Genomic DNA, 9,968 nt, shown 5'->3' with positions numbered 1-9,968 from the left:
ATCCTTACCTGCCGATCTATAAAATATCTCTCTGTAATCTAGCATGGGTAGGATGGTCATCTGAATCAGGGTTAGTTTGGCAGCTGGGGTGAAAGAGGAGCTATTACCATAGAGGAAACCAAGTCTAGATTTAACTTTAGCCTGCAGCGTTGATATGTGCTGAGAAAAGGACAGTGTACCGTCTAGCCATACTCCCAAGTACTTGTATGAGGTGAATACCTCAAGCTCTAAACCCTCAGAGGTAGTAATCACAGCTGTTGGGAGAGGGGCATTCTTCTTACCAAACCACATGACCTTTGTTTTGGAGGTCAAGGGTAGAGAAAGCTTGTTGGACACTAATAAAGCTTTGTTATAGAGCATTTAACACAAAATCCAGGGAGGGGTCTGCTGAGTATAAGACTGTATCATATGCATATAAATGGCTGAGAGAGCTTCCTACTGCCTGAGCAATGTTGTTGATGTAAATGAAGAAGAGTGTAGGGCCTAGGATCGAGACTTAGGGTACTCCCTTGGTGACAGGCAGTGGCTGATGCAGAAGATTTTAAGACTTTATACACTGCACTCTTTGAGAGAGGTAGTTAGCAAACCAGGCCAAAGACCCATCAGAGACACCAATACTCCTTAGCTGGCTCACAATAATTAAATGGTTTACGGTATCAAAAGCTTTGGCCGAGTTAATAAAAATAGCAGAACAACATTGCTTAGAATCAAGGGCAATGGTGACATCATTGAGGACCTTTAAGGTTGCAGTGACACATCCATAACCTGAGCGGAAACCAGATTGCATACCCAAGAGAATACTATAGACATCAAGGAAGCCAGTCTGTTGATTATTGACAAGTTTTTCCAACACTTTTTGATAAACAGGGCAAAATAGAAATGGGATCAGATTGATCTCCCCCTTTAAATAAAGTACAAACTGTGGCTGCCTTCCAAGAAATGGGAACCTTCCCAGAAAGAAGAGACGGGTTAAAAAGGGTGGAGATAGGCTTGGCGATGATAGCGGCAGCAACCTTAAAGAAGAAAGAGTCTGACCTTTTTGGGTCAAGTTTAAGGAGCTCCTTTAGCACCTCAGACTCAGAGACTGCCTGCAGGGAGAAACTTTGTAGCGGGGCAGGGGAAAAATACGGAAAGGCATCAGGGATAGTCGCATTAGAAGGGGTGGGAGATGAGGAAATGTTGAACTGGCAAGGAGGCATGGCTCAGTCAAATAGGAATCCTGACTTAATGAAGTGGTGATTAAAGTGCTCAATGTGCTTCTTGTCAGTAACAACCACATCATCAAGGGTTTGTTCTCCAGGTCTTTAACCGCTTTCCAGAACTTCTTGGGGTTAGACCCACAGAGAGAGAACTGCTCCTTAAAGTAACTAACTTTGGCCTTCCGGATAGCCTGAGTGCACTTATTATTAATTTGCCTGAACGAGAGCCAGTCAGCCTGAGTATGTGTGTGCCGAGCGTTTCGCCAAATGCAATTCTTGAGGTGGAGTAACGCCGCAAGATCACTGTTGAATCAGGGGCTGAACCTGTTTTTAATTCTCATTTTCTTTATGGGGGCCTGTTTGTAAACAATACCACTGAAAATATCAAAAATGAATGTCCAAGCATCTTCGACAGAGAGAATCAAGTTGATTCTATACCATTTTACAGAGGCCAGTTCATGAAGGAAGCCTTGCTCATTAAAGTTTTTTAGCAAGCGTCTATGACAAATCAGGACAACCGTGATCACTAAGGTCATTACAGAAAACACCAGACTACCAATGATCATTTGCGAGGATAACATCAAGGAGAGTAGCCTTTTCTGAGTGTTTGGAGTCATACCTTGTGGGATTGATAATAATCTGAGAAAGATTTAGGGAGTCCCATTGCTTTAGGACTTGGTCAGGTGGTTTAAGCATGTCCCAGTTTAGGTCACCTAGCAGGACAAATTCAGACTTAGTGTAAGGGGCCAGGACCCATCTTACTCTACTTTCTTCACTGCCTCAGTATATGACAACTTCTGCACTACTCTAACTCTGGAAACCTCAACCTGCCTCTCTCGCACCCCTGGGCATCCCCACAATTAACACAAACCACTACTTTCTCCAATTCTACGCATTAATTTGTCTCATGCCCTTCTGCACACTTCTCACACATAGGAACCTCCCTCCTACACACTACTGCCACATGCCCATACGCTTGACACCTGTAACAACGTAATGTAGTCGGCATAAAAGCTCATACAGGATAATTTATATATCCTAACATCACTTTGTCGGGCAAAGACTCAACATCAAAACTCAAAAGAACAGACAATGACTCTTTTCTCCACTCACGTCACCCTGTCTGCGTTGCACCAAACGATGAGCATCACAACCCCGGGAATCTTCCCCTTCAGTTGGTTAGCTTTCACATTTACCGCAACCACAGTAATCACTTCTTTGAATGGCACCCTTTTCTTGAGAGCAAAACAATTCACATATCTCGGCCCCATTCGTTTAACTCCTGCTCCCTCTGACCAGCAGAAACACATACAATTATCACAATACCACTTCTGGTTACCCTCACCGATTCCACAACTCTGAAACAGCACAGCACCCACCATGAAACGTCAAATGGATCAGCCAAAAGTCAAGGGTCCACTTTTTCCAAAAACTTCACTCTTACGATCCCAGACTCATCTTTATCCTGACCCTGGGTGCAAGCCCTGGGCTACAAGAACTTCACCACACCTACCACCTCCGATACATCGCCCTCATTCACTTATATTTCAACTCTCTCTGCGTACACGTTCTACCATTCTTCTTTAACAAACCATCTCTTTTTTTAACCAACTCAAGCTCACCCTCTTCCTCACTCTCTCTCTCTCTCTTAGACCTCCTCTGCCTCTGTTTTTCCCTCCATTCCTCCTCCGTATTCCAAGTATAACGCTCCTTATGAGAACACTGCACTTCTCCTGCATTACACATTGTTCTTGCCTTGTCAATGGACGCCATTTAACCGGCTGACACAATCTTCTTACAATCACCACGAACCCCTCCGGATGTATCGTTCAACGGTGCATCCCACTTGTCACCGCACAGCTCCGTATCAACCTCAAGACTACACCAGCAGATGGCGCAATAACATACTTTGTCGTGATGTGCATTAATAGAACAATTACATGCTCTAATTTCTATGCTATTAACTTCATGATTTAGTGTTGGCGAGTATAGCATAAACTAAAATCAAATATGATTTTTTTGGACCTTTCCTGATAGCAGTTTTTGGCTTCTTTAAAACAGTTTTTGTCATTCGAGTGTGCCTTCGGGAACCGACTTCTAGCGAGTTGTTTTTCCATCTGTGCAGGGGAACCGTGTTACTGTTACCCTTGAAGAAACAGTGAGGGGGAAATTAAAAAAAAATACAGTTTGTAAAAAATAATGTATTAATCATAAGCATATCATCAATTCGATTTCCTAAGGGAATGCAAAATGTAAGTACATAGTTTGACAACTTTTTGATTCGAACTTCATTTTAGTTTTAGGTTAACAATGTTACATAAGGGGATTTCTTGATTAGCCATCCTCTGGACAATAGACGTTGGCTGAAAACAGCGGCGAATGTATGGTAACATGACGCTAGCTCACTAACAACAAGCTAGCTAGCTGCTCAAACACGCACGAGTTAGCTAACGTTAGCAGGCAGTATTTGGTACGACTCGTTTGTTAATTTTTATGCAACTCGTTGAACGTCAGCTAGCTAAACTGCTGTTAGTTAACTAATTGTGACAAATTAGCTAAGCTAGCTAGCGTAAAATACATTATCTTGGATTGTGATCTGTTTATAGCCAGACATGTAGCTAGCTACGTTAGCAACAGCATCTCTTAGCAATATTTCATCTCAGATGTGCGTTTTAATAAGCCAACATCTCGATATCCGGCTAGTTAGCGTGCTAATAACAGTAGCTATTATGTTGATTTTCGCGAGTTAATAATGACATATCTGACGATGGGCACAAGGTAGAAAACAACAAGTAACTTTAAGCCAGCTAGGTATTTGCTAATGATGCGTCCCTATTCTAGCTAGTTAGCTACCTGTTTATGGTTGCACGTGATGGCTACATACAGAAGCTAGAGTTGGTTATTATCTCTTGCATGTAGCATTTTATGTAACACACTGCGCTATAATTGCTCAATTGTGTGTGTGTGTGTGTGACAGAGAGGGATTGACAGTCAGAGGTTAATGTTGGCATCCATATTATATTGATTAGCAGGAATATTGCCATTGTTGTTTGGAAACAAAATCTCAGTCTCAGATATATTCCTGAACTGTCTTTTCCATGTTACATTTTTGGTATTGCACCACAATAACATATTTTTTTCTTCTCCGAAATTCAAGTAACACACAAGTATCACGCCAAGGTGCAACAATATCTTTATGTTCTATGATTTAACATTTGACACATTGAAATGTCAACAGAATGTAAAAAATATACAGGGGTTGATATTGATTTGCCCTTGGGAGTTTGAATATGCTGGTGAGAAGAGATATATCATCCACATGCTGCTCAGTGTAGTGGTCATATTTGATGCTGGACATACTTGTGGGTCGTTCCATGTCATTTCAGCAAGCTATGACACCCACCATCTTAGATTGTTCTTAAATCGTTCAAACTTTTGAACTTCAACAGAAAAGATTAGCATTCCTGCAACATTATTTTGTTGAAATATTTTGATCTCTGAAAAATTAAGCTAATTGATTGCACCCAAATTGACCATTTTAAATGAATAGGATTCATATAATATATATAGTATCTAACATCTGATTTGGAGAGAACTTTTTTTCTAACAGTGAATAAGACGAGGAATCCAATTAAATGGTCAAACGCCACCCACAGACCCCCCCACGACAATCCCAACCCAACATCAGTATCAGTTCTCAATATCTGATAAGTATTACAGGCTGACTACGCCGATCGCTTCGGAAAATACGAATCTATATTATTCAATTATTGCACCCACACTACTCACGCATGCCAACGAGCATCTGCGTTGCCAAGGGCTAAAATAGAAGTCAGTTCTATTTATGATGCAGATCGCGCTGCAAGTCTTGCCTCTTCCATCTCCTCATTGGTTTATAGAAGCAGGTACCCACGTGCCATCTCCTCATTTGTTATACCCATGTGGGTGACTGAAAGACGAACGAGGTCGGTGGCGGTAATGCACCTAATTTATGAAAGTTGCCAATCGCAATATAAAGTCAAGAGAAGAAAAAGCCTAGGAGGAGAGATGACTAGAAACGATTCGGTTGGCCGTTTTATGTGTGGATTAATTGTTGGAGTAGAGGACCTTGTACATTTCAGGTAAAATAACAACTCAATGTTTATATCCCAGGACAAATTAGCTAGCTAAATAGGACAAATTAGCTAGCAAGTGCAAGCTAGCTAGCTAAATTGCCATAAAGGTTTAATGCTTTTCGACATGTCCCCAAATTAATGTAATTGGTTCAGAGTTTGTTTTGATATTTTAACCTGCGTGTCGTGATCGCGTTTGGTGTGGGGGAACAAAATACATTTATGCACAATGGCACACGCGGACAGCCGGTTTGGGTTCCGTGTTATGGAGCTGTGGCTCAGATTATTGTTTCTTCATGTATTCTCATTGACTTTTGTGCCCCCCCCCCCCCCCCCCCCCCCCGTTCAGAGAAATTAGTAATTGAAGTTGTTAGGTTTATGTCCCATCCTACATCTTGATATTACCAGGTTCTGACCACTAAATGGTCTCTGTTTATCATATATGCATAGTCACCTTAACTATACATTCATGTACATACTACCTCAATTGGGCCGACTAACCAGTGCTCCCACACATTGGCTAACGGGGCTATCTGCATTGTGTCCAACCCACCACCCGCCAACCCCTCTTTTACGCTACTGCTACTCTCTGTTTATCATATATGCATAGTCACTTTAACCATATCTACATGTACATACTACCTCAATCAGCCTGACTAACCGGTGTCTGTATGTCGCCTCGCTACTTTTATAGCCTCGCTACTGTATATAGCCTGTCTTTTTACTGTTGTTTTATTTATTTACCTACCTATTGTTCACCTAATACCTTTTTTGCACTATTGGTTAGAGCCTGTTGGTTAGCATTTCACTGTAAGATCTACACCTGTTGTATTCAGCACACGTGACAAATAAACTTTGATTTGATTTCTTGTTGACGAGGCTGTATTTCCGCTGCAGTCATTTATGTGGCGTCGAGCCACTGCAAAATCGCCACCATGCCCCAAAAATATGGAACATGAAAAAAATATTCCTACCAAGGCGCACTGAAGATGATAAAACAGTCCACATTTAATTTTCCTCTGCAAACAAAACAACTAATGAATAGAAAAATCAAACTACCCCATTGTAGATATTTGTCTATTTACATTGTCGGCTTTGATTCAAGATTTCCATTCCTACTTTATTTATTTCAAAATGTCTAAATAGGCCCAGAGTTAACAGCGGCAACCTTGGGGTAAACCGACACCCAACCTTAAATTGTGATGTGACAGACTACATTTTTAGTTGAACAAGAGTAGTGGCAACCCGGGAAAGTGTTGGAGTGGAAAATGGTGACGTGAAGTAGGTTCTGTGACAAGTACAGACGGGGCATATTACCCCCAAGTTACCCTAACAGATAGGCCTACATATAGTCACTGTGTTTAAGTTTTTTTGGGACAGACAATTCAACAGTAGTATGCTAGCTAGTTAAAGTACCTAATTTGGGATCTATCTAATGATTAGCCCAATAGGGTAAATGCAGATAGGCGGAAGCATGGGGTTGCCTACTGTATTTATTTATAGCCACTATGCTGCATCAGTTGGGCCTCGGGTGATTATGCTTATTGCTAATAGCATACCTGATAATATAGGCTATATGCATGGACCAATATGTACAATTCATTTTAGCAATATATTATTGGACTCATTTCTGTAGGTGGAAGTTATATTTTAAAAGGTGTCAGCATAATTTTATTTTCATTCAATTTGGAGTAGTAAGTCACCAGAACTCAGCTTCTCAGTCTCCCATGACCTTTTCCCCCCACTGCTACACATTTTTCCAAAGGAAATACTGGGACACGGTCTGACGGAAACCCATGCTTTGGTTTTGTTTACCTGGCTAACGTTTCAGCATTTATGGTACAAATCCACATAGGTACCATTGGGAACTTGTTTCTCTTCCCAATATTAAAGATAAAACTTGGCTGGGGGAAAAAGGACAAAGAATATTTTACAGTTCCATTTGAGGACAAAAACACTGAATGCTGCGCCACACAGGTTACAAAAAAGCTTGGAAGACATCTTCGATGTACCGATCCCATGACACTGGGTTTATGAACTGATCACCAAAACAACTATTGATTAAAAAAATATTTTTCAATTAAAATGATTACAAAATTCTTGCTACCAACAAAATGTTATATATATATCTACATGCATGCATACATACAGTGCATTCGGAAAGTATACAGACACCTTGACTTTATCACATTTCGTTACATTGCAGCCTTATTCTAGAATGGATTAAATTGTTTTTTCCCCTCAGCAAGCTACACACTACCCCATAATGACAAAGCAAAAACAGGTTTTTAGACATTTTAGCAAATGTATAAAATCAAACTGAAATATTACATTTACATAAGTATTCAGACCCTTCTCAGTACATTGTTGAAGCACCTTTGGCAGCGATTACAGCATCGAGTCTTCTTGAGTAGGACGCTACAAGCTTGGCACATCTGTATTTGGGGAGTTTCTCCCATTCTTCTCTGCTCTGTCAGGTTGGATGGGGGGTGTCGCTGCACAGCTATTTTCAGGTCTCTCCAGAGATGTTAGATCGGGTTCAAGTCTGCGCTCTGGCTGGGCCACTCAAGGACATTAAGAGACTTGTCCCAAAGACACTCTTGCGTTGTCTTGGCTGTGTGCTTAAGGTTGTTGTTCTGTTGGAAGGTGAATCATCACCCCAGTCTGAGGTCCTTAGCGCTCTGGAGCAGGTTTTCATAAAGAATCACTCTGTACATGGCTCCGTTCATCTTTCACTCAATCCTGACTAGTCTCCCAGTCCCTGCTCTTGAAAAACCTCCCCACAGCATGATGCGGCCACCACCATGCTTCACCGTAGGGACGGTGCCAGGTTTCCTCCAGACGTGACGCTTGGCATTCAGGCAAAAGAGTTCAATCTTGGTTTCATCAGACCAGAGAATCTTGTTTCTCATGGTTTGAGTCCTTTATGTGCCTTTTGGCAAACTCCAAGCGGGCTGTCATGTACCTTTTTTCTGATGAGTGGCTTCAGTCTGGCCACTACCATAAAGGCCTGATTGGTGGAGTGCTGCAGAGATGGTTGTCTGGAGCTCTGTCAGAGTGACCATCGGGTTCTTGGTCACCTCCCTTCTTGCTCAGTTTGTCAGAACGAAACGGTTCCGTATTTCACTGAAAGAATAAACGTTTTGTTTTCGAGATGATAGTTTCCGGATTCGACCATATTAATGACCTACGGCTCGTATTTCTGTGTGTTATTATGTTATAATTAAGTCTATGATTTGATAGAGCAGTCTGACTGAGCAATGGTAGGCACCAGCAGGCTCGTAAGCTTTCATTCAAACAGCACTTTCGTGCGTTTTGCCAGCAGCTCTTCGCAATGCTTCAAGCATTGAGCTGTTTATGACTTCAAGCCTATCAACTCCCGAGATTAGGCTGGTGTCGGAAGTTTAGAGAGAATGTTTCTTCACCATTGGGTACGACATCCCTTCTCCTAAAAGTGTGCACTTGCACACATCTACCCCTTAGATTGAAAAGCATAGGATCGGTGTAAGTTATGGCTGAAGGGAGTTTCTACAATTTGTTAAAATCTTGACGTGCCCACTTGGGAGAATGCCTCTGTCTGCCAGTGTGGGAGGCGTGGGGTTTGTGACACTCAGACCTGACAGTCGTTGCATAACCATCTTAAGGAACAGTGTACCGGCCTTTGTATGTGAGGTGAGAGAAAACGGGAGCGACGACTATAGTCTGCGTGTCTTTGGTTAGCCTATATATCCTGCTGTTTAACACAGTCTGTCTGAGTGGCAAAGGCCTGTTATGTAACGGAGCTCTTATGTAATTGGCCAGCTCGCTCACACTCTTGCCGCCTCGCTCGCTCACACATATTCACACATACTCACACTTCGACACACACTCACAGAGCTCCCTTTCCTCTTTTTCTCTCTGACACTTTGAGAATGCCTTAGGAAAGACGAAGGTAAAGCAACCCACCAAGCAACGACCGTTTTTTTCTTTTACTGTACTGCTCTATTTCATGCATCCCTCTGTCATAGATGATGAATGTACAAAAATGTATCGATTTATTGATGCTAATAACCAGCCTGTTTTACCCAACATAGTAATTTCATACCTCAGATCACTCTCCCCACTTTGCCAAGCTGAAAGGGATAGTTCACCAAAATGACATGGGCATTTCCATGTAAAAATGACCCATGAGCACCAACATGTGAAGTTCATAGGAGCATATCAAATGAAAGCTAAGAGTCTATTTATATATATTTTGAAATCACGGCATATGTACATTTTTCCACCGTTTTCCATCCTAAAAAGGAGGAATGAGCAGACTTTTGATTTCTGGTCAAACAGATGGAAAAGTGGTCTTAGAAAACAACTACCAGAAAAAAAAGTATTTAAAAGTTATTAGAAATAGATCAAAACAAAATAATGTTGACGTGAAGACGCCTGACAACTGATATCAACACTTATATTTAGTTCTGGAAGTTCAAGAAACATTGCCTTGTGCCTTGAAATGCCGTTACCAAAAACCCACGTCCTCATGATGAGGGAAGATAATGAAAGTTCACAGAAGTAACAAGTACAGGTAGCCCTATCAATTAGTTAGTGTTTTTACTGATATCAATTTTGTTTATTAATTAAGTGAATAAAACTCGAAATTCTGTTATTTCAGAAGAATTTGTCACGG

The 9,968-nt window shown here is 41.4% G+C and overlaps 1 protein-coding gene across 2 annotated transcripts in view; it reads left to right on the top strand.

Moving 5' to 3' along the window:
- Positions 1-3,192: 3,192 nt before the first annotated feature.
- The window catches only part of LOC129842205 (helicase ARIP4-like), a 40,894-nt gene continuing 34,118 nt past the window's right edge, over positions 3,193-9,968 (top strand). The window contains exon 1 of one of the 2 annotated variants that reach the window (XM_055910670.1): positions 3,193-3,451. The gene's annotated coding sequence lies outside the window, so the exon portion shown is untranslated. The remainder of the gene's footprint in view (positions 3,452-9,968) is intronic. The other variant, XM_055910654.1, reaches the window with a different exon arrangement.

This window comes from Salvelinus fontinalis, chromosome 3 (genome assembly GCF_029448725.1).
Source record: "Salvelinus fontinalis isolate EN_2023a chromosome 3, ASM2944872v1, whole genome shotgun sequence".
NCBI lineage: Eukaryota > Metazoa > Chordata > Actinopteri > Salmoniformes > Salmonidae > Salvelinus > Salvelinus fontinalis.
This window is presented reverse-complemented; position numbering and strand designations above follow the sequence as displayed.